This window comes from Ranitomeya imitator, chromosome 3, assembly GCF_032444005.1.
Source record: "Ranitomeya imitator isolate aRanImi1 chromosome 3, aRanImi1.pri, whole genome shotgun sequence".
Classification (NCBI taxonomy): domain Eukaryota; kingdom Metazoa; phylum Chordata; class Amphibia; order Anura; family Dendrobatidae; genus Ranitomeya; species Ranitomeya imitator.
The window spans coordinates 664,108,387-664,134,449 of record NC_091284.1 but is presented as its reverse complement, the minus strand read 5'-3'; the positions used below and the strand labels follow the sequence as shown (position 1 = coordinate 664,134,449).

The 26,063-nt window shown below is 45.9% G+C and overlaps 1 long non-coding RNA gene across 1 annotated transcript; it reads left to right on the top strand.

Annotated features, from left to right (window-relative positions):
- Window positions 1-25,083, top strand: LOC138672252 (uncharacterized). The gene is made up of 4 exons (XR_011319670.1): window positions 1-47; window positions 8,758-8,872; window positions 10,490-10,527; window positions 24,866-25,083. It is a non-coding gene; the product is annotated as an uncharacterized lncRNA (long non-coding RNA).
- The last annotated feature ends 980 nt before the right edge of the window (window positions 25,084-26,063 follow it).

Here is a 26,063-nt window from a genome sequence, read left to right as displayed (position 1 = left end):
CAGGAAGCACAACCGAGGAGCTGTGAGCACGGAGCCATCAACTGAAGGTGAGTTAAGTGTTTGTTATTTTATCATGTGTCTTCCAGCAGGACATGGGGGCATGTGTCTGCCAGCAGCACAGGGGGGCATGTGCCTGCCAGCAGCACAGGGGGGCATGTGTCTGCCAGCAGCACAGGGGGGGCATGTGTCTGCCAGCAGCACAGGGGGCATGTGTTTTCCAGCAGCACAGGGGGCATGTGTCTGCCAGCAGCACAGGGGGGCATGTGTCTTCCAGCAGCACAGGGGGGCATGTGCCAACAGCACAGGGGGGCATGTGTCTGCCAGTAGCACAGGGGGGCATGTGTCTGCCAGCAGCACAGGGGGGCGTGTGTCTTCCAGCAGCACAGGGGGGCATGTGCCAACAGCACAGGGGGGCATGTGTCTGCCAGTAGCACAGGGGGGCATGTGTCTTCCAGCAGCACAGGGGGGCATGTGTCTTCCAGCAGCACAGGGGGGCATGTGTCTTCCAGCAGCACAGGGGGCATGTGTCTTCCAGCAGCACAGGGGGGCATGTGTCTGCCAGCAGCACAGGGGGGCATGTGTTTGCCAGTAGCACAGGGGGGCATGTGTCTGCCAGCAGCACAGGGGGGGGCATGTGTCTGCCAGCAGCACAGGGGGGCATGTGTCTGCCAGTAGCACAGGGGGGCATGTGTCTGCCAGCAGCACAGGGGGGGGGCATGTGTCTGCCAGCAGCGCAGGGGGGCATGTGTCTGCCAGTAGCAAAGGGGGGCATGTGTCTGCCAGCAGCACAGGGGGGCATGTGTCTTCCAGCAGCACAGGGGGCATCATCTGAAGGTGAGTTAAGTGTTTGTTATTTTATCATGTGTCTTCCAGCAGCACAGTGGGGGGGCATGTGTCTGCCAGCAGCACAGGAGGGCATGTGTCTTCCAGCAGCACAGGGGGGCATGTGTCTTCCAGCAGCACAGGAGGGCATGTGTCTTCCAGCAGCACAGGGGGGCATGTGTCTTCCAGCAGCACAGGGGGGCATGTGTCTTCCAGCAGCACAGGGGGCATGTGTCTTCCAGCAGCACAGGGGGGCATGTGTCTGCCAGCAGCACAGGGGGGCATGTGTTTGCCAGTAGCACAGGGGGGCATGTGTCTGCCAGCAGCACAGGGGGGGGCATGTGTCTGCCAGCAGCACAGGGGGGCATGTGTCTGCCAGTAGCACAGGGGGGTGTTATGATAAGATAATTCAGTACCACAATGGACACAGAGGTTAGAGCACATACAGCGACCTGACAACAACCCAAAAACATAGAACGAGCTCTGAGACGTGGGAACTCTGCTGACCGCAATCCCCAATCCTCTCCAACAACACTAGAGGCAGCCGTGGATTGCGCCTAACGCTCCCTATGCAACTCGGCACAGCCTGAGAAACTAGCTAGCCTGAAGATAGAAAATAAGCCTACCTTGCCTCAGAGAAATACCCCAAAGGAAAAGGCAGCCCCCACATATAATGACTGTGAGTTAAGATGAAAAGACAAACGTAGAGATGAAATAGATTTAGCAAAGTGAGGCCCGACTTTCTGAACAGAGCGAGGATAGGAAAGGTAACTTTGCGGTCAACACAAAACCCTACAAAAACCACGCAAAGGGGGCAAAAAGACCCTCCGTACCGAACTAACGGCACGGAGGTACACCCTCTGCGTCCCAGAGCTTCCAGCAAGCAGGAGAAAACAAATAGACAAGCTGGACAGAAAAAACAGCAAACAAAATAGCAAAGCAGAACTTAGCTATGCAGAGCAGCAGGCCACAGGAACGATCCAGGAGGAAACAGGTCCAATACTAGAACATTGACTGGAGGCCAGGATCAAAGCACTAGGTGAAGTTAAATAGAGCAGCACCTAACGACTTCACCACATCACCTGAGGAAGGAAACTCAGAAGCCGCAGTACCACTTTCCTCCACCAATGGAAGCTCATAGACAGAACCAGCCGCAGTACCACTCACGACCACAGGAGGGAGCTTGGCCACAGAATTCACAACACTGTGGTTTTTGCAAGAAGGACAACTACATCCACCCATACACTGCTAAAAAAGGCAGCCACATAGGATCCGCGGGACTAACAGAGAGTGTTGCCCGACAAGATCTGAGGAGGGGTCACCGAACCCTCACCAGAGCCCCCAGGACGACCAGGATGAGCCATATGAAAGGCACGAACAAGATCGGGAGCATGGACATCAGAGGCAAAGACCCAGGAATTATCTTCCTGAGCATAACCCTTCCACTTAACCAGATACTGGAGTCTCCGTCTTGAAACACGAGAATCCAAAATCTTCTCCACAATATACTCCAACTCCCCCTCCACCAAAACCGGGGCAGGAGGATCAACAGATGGAACCATAGGTGCCACGTATCTCCGCAACAATGACCTATGGAATACGTTATGTATGGAAAAAGAATCTGGAAGGGTCAGAAGAAAAGACACAGGATTAAGAACCTCAGAAATCCTATACGGACCAATGAAACGAGGTTTAAACTTAGGAGAGGAAACCTTCATAGGAATATGACGAGAAGATACCAAACCAAATCCCCAACACGAAGTCGGAGACCCACACAGCGTCTGCGATTAGCGAAACGTTGAGCCTTCTCCTGGGACAAGGTCAAATTGTCCACTACATGAGTCCAAATCTGCTGCAACCTGTCCACCACAGTATCCACACCAGGACAGTCCGAAGACTCAACCTGCCCTGAAGAGAAACGAGGATGGAACCCAGAGTTGCAGAAAAACGGCGAAACCAAGGTAGCCGAGCTGGCCCGATTATTAAGGGCGAACTCAGCCAAAGTAAAAAAGGACACCCAGTCATCCTGATCAGCGGAAACAAAGCATCTCAGATATGTTTCCAAGGTCTGGCCATTAGTCTGAGGATGGAAAGCCGATGAAAAAGACAAGTCAATGCCCATCCTACCACAAAAGGCTCGCCAAAACCTCGAAACAAACTGGGAACCTCTGTCAGACACGATATTCTCTGGAATGCCATGTAAACGAACCACATGCTGGAAGAACAATGGCACCAAATCAGAGGAGGAAGGTAATTTAGACAAGGGTACCAAATGGACCATCTTAGAGAAGCGATCACAGACCACCCAAATGACTGACATCTTTTGAGAGACGGGAAGATCTGAAATAAAATCCATAGAGATATATGTCCAAGGCCTCTTCGGGACCGGCAAGGGCAAAAGCAACCCACTGGCACGAGAACAGCAGGGCTTAGCCCGAGCACAAATCCCACAGGACTGCACAAAAGTACGCACATCCCGCGACAGAGATGGCCACCAAAAGGATCTAGCCACTAACTCTCTGGTACCAAAGATTCCAGGATGACCAGCCAACACCGAACAATGAACCTCAGAGATAACTTTATTCGTCCACCTATCAGGGACAAACAGTTTCTCCGCTGGGCAACGATCAGGTTTATTAGCCTGAAATTTTTGCAGCACTCGCCGTAAATCAGGGGAGATGGCAGACACAATTACTCCCTCTTTGAGGATACCCGCTGGCTCAGATAAACCCGGAAAGTCGGGCACAAAACTCCTAGACAGAGCATCCGCCTTCACATTTTTAGAGCCCGGAAGGTACGAAATCACAAAGTCAAAACGGGCAAAAAACAGCGACCAACGAGCCTGTCTAGGATTCAACCACTTGGCAGACTCGAGATAAGTCAAGTTCTTATGATCAGTCAAGACCACCACGTGATGCTTAGCTCCTTCAAGCCAATGACGCCACTCCTCGAATGCCCACTTCATGGCCAGCAACTCTCGATTGCCCACATCATAATTTCGCTCAGCAGGCGAAAACTTCCTGGAAAAGAAGGCGCATGGTTTCATCACCGAGCAATCAGAACTTCTCTGCGACAAAACAGCCCCTGCTCCAACCTCAGAAGCATCAACCTCGACCTGGAACGGAAGCGAAACATCTGGTTGACACAACACAGGGGCAGAAGAAAAACGACGCTTCAACTCTTGAAAAGCTTCCACAGCAGCAGAAGACCAATTGACCACATCAGCACCCTTCTTGGTCAAATCGGTCAATGGTTTAGCAATACTAGAAAAATTGCAGATGAAGCGACGATAAAAATTAGCAAAGCCCAGGAACTTTTGCAGACTTTTCAGAGATGTCGGCTGAGTCCAATCATGGATGGCTTGGACCTTAACAGGGTCCATCTCGATAGTAGAAGGGGAAAAGATGAACCCCAAAAATGAAACCTTCTGAACACCAAAGAGACACTTTGATCCCTTCACAAACAAAGAATTAGCACGCAGGACCTGAAACACCGTTCTGACCTGCTTCACATGAGACTCCCAATCATCCGAGAAGATCAAAATGTCATCCAAGTACACAATCAGGAATTTATCCAGGTACTCTCGGAAGATGTCATGCATAAAGGACTGAAACACTGATGGAGCATTGGCAAGTCCGAATGGCATTACTAGATACTCAAAATGGCCCTCAGGCGTATTAAATGCAGTTTTCCATTCATCGCCTCGCTTAATATGCACAAGATTATACGCACCACGAAGATCTATCTTGGTGAACCAACTAGCCCCCTTAATCCGAGCAAACAAATCAGATAACAACGGCAAGGGGTACTGAAATTTAACCGTGATCTTATTTAGAAGGCTGTAATCTATACAAGGTCTCAGTGAACCATCCTTCTTGGCTACAAAAAAGAACCCTGCTCCTAATGGCGACGATGACGGGCGAATATGCCCCTTCTCCAAGGACTCCGTCACATAACTCCGCATAGCGGCGTGCTCAGGCACAGATAAATTAAACAGTCGACCTTTTGGGAATTTACTACCAGGAATCAAATCGATAGCACAATCACAATCCCTATGCGGAGGTAGTGTATCGGACTTGGGCTCATCAAAAACATCCCGGTAATCAGGCAAAAACTCTGGAACCTCAGAAGGGGTGGATGATGAAATAGTCAGAAATGGGACATCACCATGCACCCCCTGACAACCCCAGCTGGACACAGACATGGATTTCCAATCTAATACTGGATTATGGACTTGTAGCCATGGCAACCCCAACACGACCACATCATGCAGATTATGCAACACCAGAGAGCGAATAACCTCCTGATGTGCAGGAGCCATGCACATGGTCAGCTGGGTCCAGTACTGAGGCTTATTCTTGGCCAAAGGCGTAGCATCAATTCCTCTCAATGGAATAGGACACTGCAAGGGCTCCAAGAAAAACCCACAACGCCTAGCATACTCCAAGTCCATCAAATTCAGGGCAGCGCCTGAATCCACAAATGCCATGACAGAATATGATGACAAAGAGCAGATCAAGGTAACGGACAGAAGAAATTTTGACTGTACCGTACCAATGGTGGCAGACCTAGTGAACCGCTTAGTGCGCTTAGGACAATCAGAGATAGCATGAGTGGAATCACCACAGTAGAAACACAGCCCATTCAGACGTCTGTGTTCTTGCCGTTCAACTCTGGTCAAAGTCCTATCGCACTGCATAGGCTCAGGTTTAAGCTCAGGTAATACCGCCAAATGGTGCACAGATTTACGCTCACGCAAGCGTCGACCGATCTGAATGGCCAAAGACATAGACTCATTCAGACCAGCAGGCATAGGAAATCCCACCATGACATCCTTAAGGGCTTCAGAGAGACCTTTTCTGAAAATAGCTGCAAGCGCACCTTCATTCCATTGAGTGAGTACGGACCACTTTCTAAATTTCTGACAATATAACTCTATCTCATCCTGACCCTGACACAGAGCCAGCAAATTTTTCTCTGCCTGATCCACTGAATTAGGTTCATCGTACAGCAATCCGAGCGCCAGGAAAAACGCATCGATATTACTTAATGCAGGATCTCCTGACGCAAGAGAAAATGCCCAGTCCTGAGGGTCGCCACGTAAAAAAGAAATAATGATCCTAACTTGTTGAACTGGGTCACCAGAGGAGCGAGGTTTCAAAGCCAGAGATAGTTTACAATTATTTTTGAAACTCAGAAATTTAGTTCTATCTCCAAAAAACAAATCAGGAATAGGAATTCTCGGTTCTAACATAGAATTCTGAACCACAAAGTCTTGAATATTTTGTACTCTTGCCGTGAGCTGATCCACACATGAAGACAGACCTTTAATGTCCATCGCTACACCTATGTCCTGAACCACCCAAATGTCTAGGGGAAAAAAAAGGCAAAACACAGTGCAGAGAAAAAAAAATGGTCTCAGAACTTCTTTTTTCCCTCTATTGAGAATCATTAGTACTTTCGGCCTCCAGTACTGTTATGATAAGATAATTCAGTACCACAATGGACACAGAGGTCAGAGCACATACAGCGACCTGACAACAACCCAAAAACATAGAACGAGCTCTGAGACGTGGGAACTCTGCTGACCGCAATCCCCAATCCTCTCCAACAACACTAGAGGCAGCCGTGGATTGCGCCTAACGCTCCCTATGCAACTCGGCACAGCCTGAGAAATTAGCTAGCCTGAAGATAGAAAATAAGCCTACCTTGCCTCAGAGAAATACCCCAAAGGAAAAGGCAGCCCCCACATATAATGACTGTGAGTTAAGATGAAAAGACAAACGTAGAGATGAAATAGATTTAGCAAAGTGAGGCCCGACTTTCTGAACAGAGTGAGGATAGGAAAGGTAACTTTGCGGTCAACACAAAACCCTACAAAAACCACGCAAAGGGGGCAAAAAGACCCTCCGTACCGAACTAACGGCACGGAGGTACACCCTCTGCGTCCCAGAGCTTCCAGCAAGCAGGAAAAAACAAATAGACAAGCTGGACAGAAAAAACAGCAAACAAAATAGCAAAGCAGAACTTAGCTATGCAGAGCAGCAGGCCACAGGAACGATCCAGGAGGAAACAGGTCCAATACTAGAACATTGACTGGAGGCCAGGATCAAAGCACTAGGTGGAGTTAAATAGAGCAGCACCTAACGACTTCACCACATCACCTGAGGAAGGAAACTCAGAAGCCGCAGTACCACTTTCCTCCACCAACGGAAGCTCACAGAGAGAATCAGCCGAAGTACCACTTGTGACCACAGGAGGGAGCTCTGCCACAGAATTCACAACAGGGGGGCATGTGTCTGCCAGCAGCACAGGGGGGCATATGTCTGCCAGCAGCGCAGGGGGGCATGTGTCTGCCAGTAGCACAGGGGGGCATGTGTCTGCCCGCAGCACAGGGGGGCATGTGTCTTCCAGCAGCACAGGGGGCATCATCTGAAGGTGAGTTACGTGTTTGTTATTTTATCATGTGTCTTACAGCAGCACAGTGGGGGGGCATGTGTCTTCCAGCAGCACAGGGGGGCATGTATCTGTGATTTTTTTATTGTTTTATTTTGAATGGGGTGATTAGAACTTTAATTTTTTTTATAGGAGACTAGAACCTGCCACAACCCGATCGGCTCTGCTACATAGAGGCGATGATCAGATTACTTCTATGTAGCAGAATTACTCACTTGCTATGAGCGCTGTTCACTGGGTGGCGCTCACAGCAATCTGGCACTGACAACCATAGAGGTCTCCAGGAGACCTATGGCTCACTGGAGCCCACATCAAAGGGAGGGAGTCCGACATTGGCATACTATTACGCCCGTTATCGGAAAAGGGTTTAAAAAGTAACTGCATTTTTTTACAAATTTAAATATGCAAATTGCCTCTTTTGAGAAAAAGAGGACTTAAACTCTATAGCGCCACCTGTTGGAAGTAGCGATCCTACAAGTCACAATCAACCCTTTAACGAGTCGTGCAATATGACTTGGGATAAAAGCCAAATCAGTATCTCAATTCGCAGACACGCTGTTTCGGGCTGTTGGCCCTCGTCAGTGCGAAGCATGAGAACTGATTTGGCTAGGTGAGAGGCTCTGGACTGGGGTCAATATGCAAATTGCCTCTTCTTACAAATTAAAAAAACTGACCGTCACATCCAAGCATAAACTAAGTGTGAACATTTGCTTACCTAGAGTCACCAACTCATATACAATCAAACAAATAAAGCAGCACTCTGTAGCGCCATAGCATGCAAATATGAAATATGAAAATTGAATTGCATTACTGGACTAGAAATATGAAAAATTGAGAATGCTTAGAGCATAAATTGACCAGTTCATGTGTATCTGGAAGCCACATTAATGCGTTTCTTGTTTTCAGGACCTAACAATGCCATTACTCTCTTAGAATAAAGTCTTCATCTGTATGGGAACATAATGGTAATCCTCTCTTGGATGGAAATCTATATCTCTGTGGAGAGGTATGGTCCTGCTGTGATTAAAAACACCTCAGGCTAAGAGGTAGAGTGCTCAGTCAGAAGGCTAATGAGCACAAATTTAAAAAAACTGACCGTCACATCCAAAACATAAACAGAGAAGATTGTTGTGTTGTGTGGTGAGGACACCTGCAGAAAAAAAAACAGTAGGAAGAACTTAGTATTTATGTTACATGTGAACATGGCCTCAACATTACATTTGTATTACTTTTTTATGAGTTTCATAGAGAAAAATATCAATTACTCCATATTTTTAGTTCATTTGCCGATCCGCGTAAATAATCTGACCATTGTGTTGTGCAGCGTCATTACAATAAGTCTGTTATTTGCTGATTTGTGATGTTTATTATTTATATATTTTTTAAAAACCTTAAAAATGATATTTTTTTATTATCAAGTGTTTTTCATTATTTTTTGCAATTTTATAATATGAAAAAAATATTTTATTCCCTCTCTAGAATGCAAATACATAGAAATACACTGCTGTGTATTTTCCTGCTGCCCCCGGAAGAAGCTGGCAGCGAAACGCACGTCGGGGTGAGGGGACGCCATGGGCACTGCAGGATTCATTTGGTAAATATCTTTTACAACATCATACTAATTCCTGGCATATTGTGATAATAAATGGGCAGAAGAGCGTATGGAGATGAGATAACCTACTAAGGCACATCTTCTAGGTACCTGTATGTCATTATACATAGGGTTATTTTCGGCTTTTCTGTTTCAGCCATTCATTCCGATATTGCTGAATGTCTTCTATTGTCATCCTAAAAGGTCTTTACATATAGAAGGGATCGTATGGGATCTCACACATATATTGCTATGACAACTATTAATAGGAGCATATTATGATATAATGTTGTTAATCTATTCTGTGGTCACATATATGAATAGGGTACATTCTATTTGACCTGTTGGGAGTTTTGTTATGCCACCTGTAAGCGCTCTGGTGTCCCCTAGACGGCATTTTGCTTTTTAATGGGGATTTTATGATGTTATCAATAAAAATTTGAGCTTTTATATTGTTTGGTATCTCTTCTTTATCCTATATATTACTATTGATATAGGATTGGTTGGTATATGTGTACAATCCATCAGTACAATCTGCCTCAATTGCTTTAGCTCCTGCCTGTTATGTTGAAGGTTGAGGGTTCAAATACTGGAGAGATTAACAGAAAAGAAAAATTTTGTTTTTGTAATTGCTTTTTATTATTTTTAGTACTTTATTAGGACAAAAAATGTGACTTTTTCCTCACTTCTAGTATACAGGAAGCATAGAAATACATTGTTTTATACATTGTATCTCGATGGACATGTATAATCTGCTTCTGGGTTCACTTCCTGCAATACAGCTCCTATCTACATCATTGTGGCCTGCATCTCATAGAGCTTCAGCCTGTGAACTTAGAGATACAGGTTCGAGTCCGAAGAGATTTGGTGAATGTTATAGTTTAATTTATGATCTGAGCAGAGATATGCAGCCACGCCCCCCGAGGAGGAGCAACACAGTGATGAAGACGCCAGAGAGAGGTGTCACTCAAATCTGGACAGTTCCGCAGAATCTGGGACTCATAGGAACTATGGTTTATTGTACTGAATGCTGCACATGCAATTTGCCTTATATCGGCTGTACAACTAGGAAGATAGATAGGCTCACTCAACTGTACACGTAGGTAAACACAGGTGCACTGTCTCTTTAAATCTTTCATTGGTTTATTATACATTATAGGGAATCTGTCACTACATTTTTGCTCTGCAATCTGAGACCCTGATTCCAACAACATGTCAATGTGTCACTCACTGTTTTCTATGTAAAGATCTAGCAGTTCTCTGAACGCTGAGCTCTGTATAACAGAGCACCTAGTAAGTGACACATCACTGGAATCAGGGTCAGGGTCTTGGCCCTGAGATCATGCTGTCTTCAGATTACATAGCAAAAATCTTCTGATAGATTCACTTTAACAGTCCTACTGGGCAAATTTTCTTATCATCGCTTTTGTTCTTTCCTCTACTTCCTGCAAAAGCAATAATTTTTTAATTTTCAATTGACATAGCCATATATGGGCTTATTTTATGCAGTATAAATGTAGTTTTGACACCATTCATTTCCCCAAATAAAGTACTGATTAAATCCAAGTTGGGTGAAATGGTGGAAAATGCAATTCCTTATTTTTTTTTTTTATTTTACAGTTTTTATTCAAGAATGACCTGGCAACATGATTCTACAGGTTAGTACAGTTACAGCGATACCAAACTTATATAGGTTTTTTTATTTTATTAGTTAAAAAAGTTTTTCATCTGTATAAAAAATGTGTATTTTTAAACATTTTCTGAGACCCCTAGCTTTTTTTTATTTTTCTGTCAATGTAGCTATGTTAGAACTTTATCTTTGCATGATCCTTTGACTGCCTTTTTATTGTATTTCTTTTGGAAAGCTGCTGTGATTGAAAAAATCTGTTTTTTTGTTTTTTTTTTTGCCCCAATTTACCCTACAGGTTCAATAATTCTAGATGTTGATAGATTAGATTTTTATGGAGGTGGCAATAGCAAAAAAAAATGTTTATTTTAACCTTAAAAAGGTTTTTAACTTTTTAAAAACTTTTTATTGCCTACAGAGGGCTTGAACCTGCAATTGTTTGATCACTTCTGCTATATACTGCAATACTTCAGTACTGCAGTTTATATAGTCTTTTATGAAGCTAGGCCTGTGGGTGGTCTTCACAGAAGTATCAAGATTGCAGTGATGGTAGCAGGTTTCTGGCTGCCATGACAGCCCATCAGTTCCACCAGGTTCATGCTACTTAAAGAGAACATGTCACCATGAAAATACAATCCAATCTACAGGCACCATGTTAGGCCGGTTTCACACGTCAGTGGCTCTGGTACGTGAGGTGACAGTTTCCTCACGTACCGGAGAAACTGACTCACGTAGACACATTGAAATCAATGTGTCTCTGCACATGTCAGCGTGTTTTCACGGACCGTGTGTCCGTGTGCAAAACACGGAGACATGTCAGTGTTTGTTGGAGCGCACGGATTACACGGACCCATTAAAGTCAATGGGTCCGTGTAAAACACGTACCGCACACAGTCCGTGTGCCGTGCAGGAGACAGCGCTACAGTAAGCGCTGTCCCCCCCCACGTGGTGCTGAAGCCGCCATTCATATCTTCTCTCCAGCAGCGTTCGCTGGATAGAAGATATGAAAAATCTCTTTTTTTTCCGTGTTTAAAATAAAGATCCCTGTAGGGGTGGAGCCGCATATTCATCACTGTAATGGGCGGCACCACGTGACCGCTCATACAGGAGAAGCTGCGGCAAGGACAGGACGCCGCAAGGGAGCCGGGTGAGTATTTTATTAACAGCAGGGGGTGCCCAGGGGTTGGGAGGGGGGTGGGGACAGGGATCTTTATTTTAAACATGAAAAAAAAATGGATTTTTCATATCTTCCATCCAGCGAACGTTGCTGGAGAGAAGATATGAATCAACGGCTTCAGCACCAGATGCAAGGGACAGCGCTTATCTCTAGCACTGTCTCCTGCACGCTCCGTGTGGTACCCAGTCGGCACACGGGTGGCACACGTGTGCCGCCCGTGTGCCACACGGATGGCCTACGTGAGCTCACGGACACACGGACACGGATAATTCCGGTACCGATTTTTCCGGTACCGGAATTATCTGGACGTGTGAGACTGGCCTTATAGAGTAGGGGGAGCTGAGCAGAATGATGTATAGTTTTGTGAGAAAAGATTCAGTATAACCTGTGTTTTCATCATTTAATCCTCTGCTCTTTTGGGAATTTTTGATCCAGTGGACGGTCCTATCAGTGACTGACAGTGTTCTTTGTATAAGTGTTCATAGAGATCGCTGTCAGTCACTGATGGGACCACCCAAAAATCCGAGAAAGAGCAGAGGTTTAAAATGTTAAAGCACAGGTTATACTAAATATTTTCTCACTAAACTAGATATCAATCTGTTCAGCTCTATAACATGCTGCCTACAGATTGGACTTTTCTTTTTCAAACGTTTTTATTGAACATTTTAACAATTTTTAAGACACATGCGTTTTATTTGTATGTGTAATGATTCGCCTTGGTAAATAGGGAAAGAAGGGATGGAAAAGGTTTAGGAAAGGAAAGGGAAGGGAAAGAAAAAAAACTTCATTAGTAACATAGACAGGTTTGTGACTATTTGTATAGCTGCTACAGTATTGAACTGTCTTGGTAAAATAAGCTTCCATGAATTTCTATATTCAAACTATGTACATCAAAAAACACCAAATAATATCCCTTACAGGGTCATGAAGGAAACCATATGAAAAAATACCAAAAGAACACCTTTACAATAAGACCAAAAAAGTAATAAAAACCATGTAACTTTTATTAGGACAAACATATAGAAACATAAAAAGCAGATTGGGTAATTGCCAGAAAAATAGGGTGATTTAGTTTGTATTTTTTTAGATTGAATATATGATTGAGAAGGAGATTTTTAAGGGGGCTTGAAATGCTATGGTCTCTTTCTAGTTCCATCCAAGATGGTTTGACATCCTCAGTTATCCAGTATTGGCTTTGTTTGATTAGGTGATAGTAAGCTAAAATGTTTGGTATCCCCATTCCTCCGTTGTATTTATGTTTATAAAGAATTGTTCTGTCTACTCTAGCTCTCTTCTCTCCCCAAATAAAGGAGGAGATTTTTTTGTTGCAACTATTAAAGAATGTTATTTGGGAAGGTAAGAGGGAGAGCCCTAAAAATGTATAAAAGTTTCGGGAGGATCACCGTTTTTATTGCTAGCACTCTGCCCATCCACGACAAGCCTATATTTTCCCAGGGTTGGAGATCTCTTGTGATAGTGGCCAGAAATGTCTCGCAATTTGCATTAACTGTGTTACGTATTGTTTTTTTAACACAATATCTAGGTGTGATATTTGTTCCTCTTCCCAGCCAAACTCTGAGTTGTTTTTAATAGAATTGATTGTGGTGTTTGTAAGGTAGAATTGCAGGATTTTCGATTTACTGTTATTAATTTTAAAGTTTGATATTTGTGAAAATTCCTCTATAATCTCAAGCAAAGTTTCAATGGATTCTATCGGATTTGTGAGTGATAGCAGCATATCGTCTACAAATAGACTTATTTTGAATTGTTTAGTCGGTGTGTTGATCCCCGTGATTTTTTCGTTTATGCAAATTGCTTCGGCTAATGGTTCTATCGCCAGGGCGAACAGCAGTGGCGAGAGGGGGCACCCCTGTCTTGTCCCATTATTTATATAGAATGATTTGGATAAGGTGTTATTTATGTAAATTTTGGTACTTTGCTTTGAGTACAGAGTGAACACCGTTTCTATCCATTTGTTGTTGAAACCAAAATTTAGGAGAACAGTTTTTAAGTAAGATCAGTTGACCCTGTCAAACGCCTTTTCGGCGTCTAATGTTAGGAGAATTGATGGAGTTCGGGTAGAGTTGATTCTATTAATAATATTGATAAGCCTCCTAGTGCTATCAGAAGTTTGCCTACCTACAATGAAGCCAGATTAGTCATCATTGATTAGGCTAATCTTGTAGCTAGCATTTTGGAAAAAAATTTAAGTCTGAATTTATCAGGGAAATTGGGCGAAAATTCTTCACTTCTTCTAGATCACTTGGTGTCTTGGGAATCATAATGAGGGTTGCCTTCAGCATCTCCCCAGGAAAAGTCCCACCCCCCGAAACTTGGTTGAAATTTTTTGCCATGTAAGGGGTAAGTATATCTGCAAAGTTTTTGAAGTATTCATCTGTTAGTCTGTCTGGGCCCGGTGATTTTTCTAAATTTAGTGAGTTTACCGTTTCAGTAATTTCTGACATTGATATAGGTGAGTTAAGTTGTGATAGGTCTGATGGACGGATTTTAGGAAGTTGTAGTTTATTAATGAACTCTGTTATTTGTTGGGGATCTGGTTGAGGGTTTGCATTTTCTCCGTTTAAATTGTATAGTTTTCTATAATAAGATGCAAATTCCTCGACAATATCAATTGGATGTTGTTTTGTATCTCCGGCTGCGTTTTTTATTTTGTATATTCTACCACGGACTCTCTCACTTTTCAGTTTGGACATCATGAATCTCGTTGGTTTGTTCATTTCAGAGTATACTTTAACGATTTTATCAAAGTCATCAAGGATAGCCCTGTTTAGTTCCTGTCTCAAATTGAGGATTTCCCTGTAAATTTGCTGAGATTTTGTGTTTGTTTTAGAGAGATAATTTTCCTTTGTATTTATTTGTTTTTGTATAGTTTTAATCCTTTCTCTTTTTTTGGAGTTGTGTCTTGCTGCTATTTGAATCAATTTCCCCCTTATTACCGCCTTATGGGTGCACCACACTGTGAGCGGATTCATCCCCTCTGTATCGTTTTCTTTGAAATATTGTTTTAATGTCATGACAATTTCGTTTCTATATTCTGGAATGTTCAATAGGAAATTATTGCTCCTCCATAAAGTGGAGTTTTTAAAAAATGGGCTGATCCACATTTCGGATACGATGGGAGAGTGGTCCGAGATTGACCTTTCTAGTATGGATGAGTTTTTTTATTTTAGTGAGGGTGAATACGTCTGTGAGAAGCAGGTCTATTCTCGCAGAGGTTTTATGTACCGATGAGAAATGTGAGTACTCTCTGGATGAAGAATTCAGGCACCTGAATGTGTCGTATAGTTCGTTATTTTGAATCCATTTATTAAGATTATTTGATAGTTGGCAAGTTAAAGAAGTGGAGTCCAAACCTCCATCAGGCACTGTTAAGGACTGGCGGAACGCATCAAGTATAGATGGTAAGAAACTAGGTGCGTTCGCAGTCCGAGGTCCACCGTGCAGGTAAAAGACCCTGCAGCTAGCAAGACCAACAATATGGCGGTACACTAAAGGATACACGCGTGGGTTAAACCTCACCCAGCGTGAAGAAAGCGATCCTGTTAATTCACAGGACCGCAGTACCGCACTAGTGCGCGAGCAAGTGGTCAGCGGACTTAACCCCAGAAGGGATTGGAGCCCGATTAGACCCTTGCTGGCGTAACACCGCAACTGGGTGTGTAGAGAACCTTAAGAAATATAAGTGCACAAGAGTGCGAGCGATGCCGCACTAACGGACGCCACTAACCACCCAGACTCGGGTATGGAAAGCGCAAGGCAGGCGCACGGCGCCGTACTGGCTGGCACAGCTACAGGACGCTGAGATGTGTGTTTAGTGCTGTAGGCTAAGTCGGGCGCTAGATAGCAGCCATACACCTTCCGCGAACAGACATTCAATAGGGTAGGGGTTTCCAAGGACGACTTGCACTCACAACATACACACATTAGCAATTGTTTGACAATACTAGCGCATGGCCGTGCGGTCATGCGCAGTTAATATAGCAGCAGCACAGGAAGTGGCCACAGCACTTTTGCCCTTCTAGGACCTGCCAAGAGGACCAATGGAATGTGCTGCAGAGCCTGAGCACATGACCCTCGATCTCCAACGGGAGACCTTACGCTGGGCATGCTCAGTACATGCAGACAAGGACTTAGTCCCAGAGAAGTCCGCTCGCTGCTGACCAGCACTGACTTTAATGGCAGAGACTGGAGAAGCAGCACTAACTCTCAGAACAGAGTGAGAATGAGCAAGACGCTGGGACCGACGTCCTTGCTGAGCAGGCTCCACTGCGGCTGGACAAGAATGGGAGACCGCAGCGGAAGTGGCTCGAGATTCCCCCCGTGCAGAAGCGGGAACTCGACCCCTAACATTACCCCCCCCTCCTAGGGCCCCCCCCTCCTTGGGCCTCGCTACGTTCGAAGGCAGCAATGAGCTGCGGAGCCCGAATGTGCTCCACAGGCTCCCAGGTTCTATCCTCTGGACCATGACCCTTCCAATCCACCAAATAAAATTTTTTGCCACGTACCACCTTGCTTCCCACAATAGCATTCACCTCAAACTCATCCGTGGATGAACCCGATGTCCCAGCAGATAACTCAGAAAACCGAGACAAACGAACGGGCTTTAAGAGGGAAACGTGAAAGGTATCGGTGATACCAAGGCGTGGAGGAATGGCCAAACGGTAAACCACAGGGTTGACCTGTTCCAGAACCTTAAACGGGCCAATGTAGCGAGGAGCAAACTTAGTGGACTCAACTCGCAGCCTGATGTTACGGGCGGAGAGCCACACTAAGTCGCCGGGAGCAAAGACCGGAGCGGGACGCCGGTGTGTATCAGCCGAAACCCTCATTCTCTCCTTGGAGGCCCGAATGGCATCCTGTGTGCGGTCCCAGATGTCCCGTGCCTCCACCGCCCAGTCTGCCACCCTAGAATCGGTGGATGACACGGGCATGGGCACAGGAACACGCGGGTGCTGGCCGTAATTAAGGAGAAAAGGAGTTTGGCCAGTGGAATCGGCTACGGCGTTGTTCAAGGCAAATTCCGCCCAAGGTAGCAAAGATGCCCAGTCATCCTGCCTAGTGGAGACGAAATGTCGCAAATATGTCACCAGAGTCTGGTTGGTTCTCTCCACCAACCCATTCGTCTCGGGATGATATGCAGAGGAGAGGTTTAACTCTATGCTGAGCAAACGGCAGAGCTCTCTCCAAAACCGAGACGCGAACTGGGGACCCCGATCGCTGACAATCTTATCAGGCATACCATGCAATCGGAAAACATGCTTCATGAACAACACCGCCAAGGCCCGTGCTGAGGGTAACCGAGGAAGCGGTACCAAATGTACCATCTTAGAGAAATGGTCGGTGACAACCCAAATAATGGAGCAGCCACACGACTTGGGTAAGCCCACCACAAAGTCCATTCCGACCATCTCCCAGGGCCTGTCAGCCACCGGTAGAGGGTAAAGCAACCCAGCAGGCCGTTGCCGAGGAGACCGATTCTGGGCGCAAGAAACGCACGCCTGAATATAGTCCTTGACATCTCGGACCATATGCGGCCACCAATATGTTCTCGCCAAAAGCTCAGACGTCCTCTTGGTCCCAAAATGCCCACCCACTCTGGAGGAATGAGCCCAAGAGAGAACCTCCGGTCGCAAGTTAGCTGGCACGAAAGTCTTGCCCGGGGGCACAGACTCCAGCGAAACCGGAGCTACAGTTCTCAGGCTCTCAGGCGGGACAATAAGCCGAGGCTCCTCCTCCTCCTCCTCAGATGACACTACGGAGCGGGAGAGAGCGTCGGCACGAACGTTCTTCTCCCCGGAGAGAAAATGGAGGGTAAAATGGAACCGGGAGAAAAACAGGGACCATCTAGCCTGGCGAGAATTTAGCCGCTGGGCCGTCTGTATATACACCAAGTTCTTGTGGTCAGTGAAGACTTGGAAGGGAAAGCGAGCTCCCTCCAAGAGGTGTCTCCACTCTGAAAAAGCCAACTTCATGGCTAGCAACTCCCTGTCCCCGATGGAATAATTCCTCTCTGCTGGTGTGAAAGTTTTGGAGAAGAAGAAGCAAGGATGCTTCCGACCTTGAGCATCCTTTTGGAAAAGGACTGCTCCAGCACCAACGGATGAGGCATCCACCTCCAAGATGAATGGTTTATCTACATCGGGGCGATGTAGGATGGGAGCGCTAGCGAAGTGTGACTTAATCGAGAGAAAGGCCTTGGAGACCTCCTCTGACCACAACTTGGGATTTGCTCCCTTCTTGGTGAGGGCGACCAAGGGAGCTACCAAAGTTGAGAAGTGTGGAATGAACTGGCGATAGTAATTAATGAACCCCATAAAGCGCTGCACCGCTTTAAGAGAATGGGGTTCCTGCCAGTCCATTACCGCCTGTAGCTTGGCAGGATCCATAGCCAAACCCTGGGCAGAAATGATATAACCAAGGAAAGGCAAGGACTCCTGCTCAAACACACACTTCTCCAACTTAGCGTAGAGGGAGTTTGCCCGTAAGAGGTCGAAGACTTTGCGAACATCTCTCCGATGGGAGTCTATATCTGGAGAGTAGATGAGAATGTCATCCAGATAGACTACGACCGAGGTGGTGAGCATATCCCGAAAGATGTCGTTCACAAAGTCTTGGAAAACGGCTGGGGCATTACAGAGCCCAAAGGGCATCACTAGATATTCATAGTGTCCATCCCTGGTGTTAAAAGCCGTCTTCCATTCATCCCCCTCACGGATGCGAATCAGGTTGTAAGCACCCCGCAGATCTAACTTTGTAAATACCTTTGCTCCCCGTAGCCTATCAAAGAGCTCAGATATCAGGGGTAATGGGTACTTGTTCTTAACGGTAATGGCGTTAAGACCCCTGTAGTCTATGCATGGACGTAAGTCTCCAGTCTTCTTCTGTACGAAGAAGAACCCAGCCCCTGCCGGTGACACTGACTTCCTAATGAATCCTCTTGCCAGATTCTCCTGAATATACTGGGACATTGCCTCCGTCTCCGGGAGAGATAACGGGTAGACTCGACCCCGGGGAGGCTCAGCACCAGGCAAGAGGTCAATAGGACAGTCATAGGGGTGGTGAGGCGGAAGAGTCTCCGCAGCTCTTTTGGAGAACACGTCTGCATGGGACCAATAGTGCTTGGGGAGAGAGGAAAGATCTGCGGGTACCTGTGTAGTAGTAACCTGAACGCACTCCCTCTGACATCTACCCTCACAGGATTTACTCCATCCCAAAATTCTCCCAGAGGACCACTCAATATGAGGAGAATGGTAGCGAAGCCATGGCATCCCCAACAGGACCTCATCAATTCCCTCAGGAATGACTAATAGGGAGATTATCTCCTGATGTGATGGAGACACAGATAGCGTGAAAGGAATGGTTTGGTGGGTAATCTGTGAAGGTAGTGTTGACCCATTTACCACTCAAACGGTCACTGGCTGGGTGAGCATCACCAAGGGTATTGCGTGACGCTGGGCAAAGGCGGAGGACATAAAGTTACCCTCTGCCCCAGAATCCAAGCATAGCTCGACCGTAAGAGTGGATGGACCTATGGAAATTGTCCCCTTGAAGGACAACTTTGAGGCAAACGTCGCCGTGTCTAGTGTACCTCCTCCAACTGCCACTAGACGCTGACGTTTCCCCGACCGCTGAGGACTCTTGGAGGCAAGACGTCCTGATTGCTGGCAAACATGACGGACCTTATGTGCACGAGCGGACTGAGACTTGGATCCCGCTCGTGTCACCTCCAAGGTCTCATGTGACTCAGATGCCTGGACTGGAGATTCCAAAGGTTTGGCGAAGGTAGGAGCCAGCCGAAACCTCTGCCTACACTGGGCTCGTTCCAACCTCCGCTCGTTAAAACGGAGGTCTATACGAGTAGAAATAGATATTAACTCCTCCAGTGTGGCAGGAATCTCCCTAGTGGCCAGAGCGTCCTTAACATGGTCAGCCAGGCCCCTCCAGAATATGGGGATAAGGGCTTTATCCGACCACTCCAGCTCGGAAGCTAAAGTACGGAATCGGACGGAAAAATGGCTGACCAAGGACTCACCCTGAGTTAATGCCAGTAGTTGGAGCGCTGTATCATGGGTGAGTTGAGGTCCTAGAAAGACCTTTTTCAGCGTGCCCAGAAACAACGGAGCACTCTGCACCACATGATCATCACGCTCCCACAGCGGCGTAGCCCACTCCAACGCCCTGTCCGACAACAGCGAGACAATAAATCCCACCTTAGCCCGCTCTGTAGGAAAACGTGCAGCCAGGAGCTCGAGGTGGATAGAGCACTGACTCACGAATCCCCTACAAGTTTTGCAATCTCCAGAAAATTTTTCTGGCAACGGGAGGCGGGATAATGTCGGAACAGGGGTGGCAGTGGACAAGGTTGCTGCCGCCACGCCAGCAGCCTTTACAGCAACTGCGGTAACATCCACAGCTGAGGTTGAGTTCTCGAGAACCTTCAACCTACCCTCCAACTGCTGGATATACCGCAAAGATTGCTGAATGTCCGCCATACTAGCCAGACCTTGGCGCTAGTATTATGTTAAGGACTGGCGGAACGCATCAAGTATAGATGGTAAGAAACTAGGTGCGTTCGCAGTCCGAGGTCCACCGTGCAGGTAAAAGACCCTGCAGCTAGCAAGACGGACAATATGGCGGTACACTAAAGGATACACGCGTGGGTTAAACCTCACCCAGCGTGAAGAAAGCGATCCTGTTAATTCACAGGACCGCAGTACCGCACTAGTGCGCGAGCAAGTGGTCAGCGGACTTAACCCCAGAAGGGATTGGAGCCCGATTAGACCCTTGCTGGCGTAACACCGCAACTGGGTGTGTAGAGAACCTTAAGAAATATAAGTGCACAAGAGTGCGAGCGATGCCGCACTAACGGACGCCACTAACCACCCAGACTCGGGTATGGAAAGCGCAAGGCAGGCGCACGGCGCCGTACTGGCTGGCACAGCTACAGGACGCTGAGATGTGTGTTTAGTGCTGTAGGCTAAGTCGGGCGCTAGATAGCAGCCATACACCTTCCGCGAACAGACATTCAATAGGGTAGGGGTTTCCAAGGACGACTTGCACTCACAACATACACACATTAGCAATTGTTTGACAATACTAGCGCATGGCCGTGCGGTCATGCGCAGTTAATATAGCAGCAGCACAGGAAGTGGCCACAGCACTTTTGCCCTTCTAGGACCTGCCAAGAGGACCAATGGAATGTGCTGCAGAGCCTGAGCACATGACCCTCGATCTCCAACGGGAGACCTTACGCTGGGCATGCTCAGTACATGCAGACAAGGACTTAGTCCCAGAGAAGTCCGCTCGCTGCTGACCAGCACTGACTTTAATGGCAGAGACTGGAGAAGCAGCACTAACTCTCAGAACAGAGTGAGAATGAGCAAGACGCTGGGACCGACGTCCTTGCTGAGCAGGCTCCACTGCGGCTGGACAAGAATGGGAGACTGCAGCGGAAGTGGCTCGAGATTCCCCCCGTGCAGAAGCGGGAACTCGACCCCTAACAGGCACCATATTAAAGTCTCCCAGAATGAATAAATTGCCCTTCTTGTTTAACTGAACTTTCCTCGTCACTTTATTGAGAAAACTCAGTTGTTTTGTGTTAGGGCAGTACACATTAACAATTGTACTTTGAGTCGAGTTAATCTCGCATATCAGAATATGGTACCTGCTGGCGGGGTCCACCACCTCCTCAATAAGATGGAATGGCACTGTATTTTTTATTAATGTGATTACTCCTGCCTTTTTTTTGGGTGATGAAGATGAGAAAGCGTGTAGAAAATCCCTGTGGGCGAAATTTGGATGGTTACCTTTTTTAAATTTCGATTCCTGAATGCACACGATGTCAGCATGTGATTGCTTAATTTCTTTCCACAACGTTTACCTCTTCCATGGGCTGTTAAGCCCTCTGACATTGTAGGATATACATTTTAGCTGCATAATCTGGTATGTTAAAGGAGCTGTAGGAACACCAAGAAAAGATAAAAAGTTTAATAATAAAAAAACAAACGGTTTTATCAAATACAATACAATATAACTGGTATGAACAAGAAATTCAAATTTGGGTCTTTTCCCTAAGGAAGTCTCGACCTGTTGGGGGAAAAGTTTGTGAAAAATAGCTCTTCACTATTACCCCGCGGGTATTGAGACAACGATAGCCATAAAGTTTCCGAAGTCTCTTTAGATCCTTAAAATAAAATCAGGAGTGAGATTTAAATAGTGCCAGACCCTCCTCCAAGGTGTTAATCACTACAAATTTATCTCTTTAGCTGAACATCAACTTAGTAGGGAATCTCCATCTGTATTGGATATTTTCCCCTCTTAAAATATCTGTTAAAGGCTTGAAGGACCTGCGGGTGTCCAGAGTGTGTTTTGAGAGATCTGTGAATATTTTTAGTTGGTGGTAAGGTTCCGGAAGCGAACGCTTGGTTTTAACGTAATTCTGTATCTTTTCCTTAGTGCCGAAAAAGTGTAGGCGAAGGATCGTATCCCTTGGTTTGTCTGCTTGGATGCCTTTGGGTTTAGGGAGTCTATGGATTCTGTCAATGCATAGATCCAAAGCATTGAGGCTTGGTATTGTTTTTTTAAAGATAGTTTTGACAAATTCTGGTAGCTCTGATTGGCTTACTTCTTCTGGGATACCTCTGATTTTCAAATTATTTCTCCGACTCCTGTCCTCTAAGTCTGCCATTTTGGTTCTGAGGTCGTTAATTTCTTTTTTTAAGACAACATTTTGGCTGGTTAGAGAGTCTGTTTTATTTTCAAGATAAGTTATTTTGGATTCATAGAATTCCAATTTTTGGGTAAAGCCTCTGCAGACTTCCTCAAAAGAGGCGTTATGTTTAGCAAAGCCAGTATTTAGTTTCTCGTCAATTAGTGAGGTTATTTTTTGAGAGAATATTTCTTTGTGACTCATTTTTGGAGTATTTGGTTCTGATTCTGGTCGGTCTTTTTTATTTTTTATTTTCAGAGTCCGAATTTCTCTCCTCTTCCGATGCACTTCTCTTGGCCGAGACAGTGGTGTCCATCAGCTGACTCGATGCTGAGGAGACAGCTGTCGCGGAGGGTGAATTTTTGCTCCTAGTATCTAGGTTTGTTTTGATAGGATTAGACCATTGAGTTGGAGCGGCTTCTTGAGAAGTGGATTTAGCACCGTTTGGTTGTGTTGTTATTTTATGAGTTTTGTAGTCATCAGCTTTTTGGGGAGATCTAAATTTGATTGGGCCCAGCAGATTAGGAATGTCTGTATATGATCTGGAATAAGCTGCAGAAGATTTCTTTTGGCCTTGTAGTGATTTATTTTCAGACTTTTGTTCCATTTGGGAGTTGTGATGAATAGGCGAGTTATTTAGATTGAATCATCTATTTTCAGCAGTCAAATTCTCAGCTTTAAGTAATTAAGAAGACAAGAGAAGCAACTTCCGTGTATCTCACATATATCTCAAATTTGGTGCTGTCTCTTTAAATGACAAAACTAAAAAGAAATGGAGCTATTGCCATCAGATTCTCTGTTGTCACTGAGAAATATTTATTTAGCCACCAGGTGGAGCTGTGGCGCTGAGAGGAGTCACCAGTCCAGATTTAACTATAGGCACTATGTACCTTAAACTCAAAAGGGAATGGGAGATTTGTTTCCTGTATCAATCCACAGAGCCTGCTTTATGTTCCACAGCGTTGCTCCCTGTCCTTCAATAAATGGCGATATCCCCTGCAGCACTTCCCGCCCGCTTTATGTAGAGCGCACACTCTGCAGGCTGCAATTCCACAGCCTGGCTCCCGGCCCTTTAATTATTAGAGGGTATATGTTATACTTTGTAATGTGTGGCTCTCCCTCCGATCCTCTGCTTCAGTCTGCGGTCTTCAGGTGCTGGCGCTGCTGTGTGCCTGGCTGCGGTGTCCTCTGAGAGGTCGCGCTGGTGTCTCTGCTTCTTGTAGGAGCGGTATCTCTGGCGGTAGTCCAGAAGGCTCCGGAGCGGTCGCTGTGATCCGGGGAATCAGCAGTGCAGTGGTAGCTGGAGGACTCCCAGCGGCTGCGTGTGGCGATGTGAAGGGAAGGAGTCTCGGCCGCGCTCCAGATAGCAGCTGATCAAGCGTGGGGAGAGAGCCCCAGTCAGCGGTGGGGGATCCACTCACCGCTGGTCCCCATGAGGAGTGCTGTTCCTCCTTCGGTCCTCCGTCATGGTCGGCAGTGTCCTTGGTGATGCAGCTGCAGGGAAGCTCCCCTGCCCAGGCGCCGCAGCACAGCGTTCCGCCGATCGTCGCTGTGTAGTAAGAGGGACCAGGCTTTCACTCCAGTCTTTATAACCGGTTGCTTTTGAGGGGATTCACATCCTCCCTCCCCTACACCGGACCTCTGGAAGGGGGATCCCCCTCCGCAGACGATGAGCTGCGCCTAGTGTCTTGTCAGCAAGGAGGAAATACCGGATCCAAGATGGCGGCCGCACACTTCTCCTCAGACAAAGAAGGGCTTGTGTGATAGTCCCGGTTATACTCCTGCTAAAGAGCCAGTTTTAGTCTCTTTTTGAAGCTTGTAATAAAAGCTGTTGAATGATGTAAAAGGTTTTCAGTTTTGTCTCATTAAGTCGAGTGTTTGCCGCTTAAACTGGGGAAATGTGAGAGAGCTCAAAGCTCCTGCGTCTTCACATGGCAGAAGTTAGGCCACGCCCCCAGATTGGACTTTTCATGCTGATACCTGCTGTGGTAAGAAATTAAACATTATAATTAAGCAGTTAAGCATCAATCAGAGCTAGCTCTGATTGCTGCTGTAAGAGGCAGGTACTGGCTGTATACCATAGCTGGCACCAATGTGTATTGAGTTATTTGGACTCCATACACCCACATCTGACATTGGAAGTACAAGGGTTAAAGCATCACTTTGTTCTCTGGGATACAGTAAAACAGGCATAGATGCTGGTGACAAGAACATAGTTTTGCATCTCTACAAGTCAGCATTGTGGCTGCACTTAGAATACGGTGTACGATTTTTGGCTCCAGTGTTCAAGAAGTTGAACTATAGCAAATGCAATAAAGAGCGACCAATGTTATTAAGGTAATTAATTAGGAATTATTCAGTTTGGAAAAATGATGGCTTGAGGGGGTGGGAGATCTTACTAAATTGTTCAAATATATGAATGGACAGTGCACGGATCCTTCTAATTATATTTTTTACACCTAGGCCTGCGACAATGGCACAAGGGCATTCTCTACACGGAGAAGAAAGAAAGTAACTGTAGAAGAAATAAGATTATGGAACTCTCTGCCACATGAGGCTGTAATGGTTTATTCACTGCAAAGCTACAAGGAGGCCTGGCTGTCTTTCTTGAAAAATACAATATTACAGTTTATATGGGTACTAGATTCTGTGATGGCACGTTCATCCAGTGAATTAGTCTGATTGGCATATGTAAAATCGGGAAGGAATTTTTTCTCTAATATGGGGCAATTAGCATTTGTCTCATGTTTTCTTTCCTTCCTCTGGATCAACATGTCAGGTTATAGGTGCAATATAATAGACTTGGGTCATTATTCAAATATAAAAACTACTTTTTGCAAGTTGCTGAAAATAATTACTAAGTAACATTTTCCTTGGCTCAAGAAAATGTGCATCATTATCTTTGTTGTTATTATAGCATATATAGGACATATATTCAAGGAGATCTAGTATATTTCATTATGAGTGAACTAATCAGCAATTAGTGGTAAGTGACTGCAAGGTCACCTCAAGATGGGTTTGTCTATTGTTGGACCATTGGATCTATTACCATATATACTCGAGTATAAGTTGACCCGAGTATAAGCCGGGTATGCATTTGGAGCATTTGGTTCAGTTCTTAAAGGGGATGTATCACGGCAGCAGTAACCCAGTCCATGGCCTTGGGCATCCAATAAAAGAGTGATGATGAAATGGGGAATAAAGTTTATGGGAAAAGGGAAATTGTTTGTGACGCCACCTGTGGATCTCAGCAATAAAGGTGTTAGTCGACGCTGTTTGAAGAGACCGCTGGGGCTGATGGTGATGCAGCAGAGTTGGTACACCTCTCCACAGATAGAGCTAAACCCCAGGGCAGTAATGGCATTAAAGATGGTGGTGAATGTGGTAGGCCGGGCAGGTGTTGTAGAAAGGACACAGGAAAGTGCAGTTCCAATGCTTTACTCACAATTGTCCAGTCCACAAACGCAAGCCTGATGCTGTGTTCTTCAGGTTAGTGGTCAAGCAAGCTCCCAGGCAAATTGGGATTCACCTTTCCAGAACTCCTTTCGTATGCCTTTCTCTAGCCATCTCACTACACTGGCATTCCTCTTCTCCTGCCCAGTGCCTTACCGACAGTGTCCCAATCCAGCAGCCTCAGATCTTGTCAGGCAACACTCTCTGT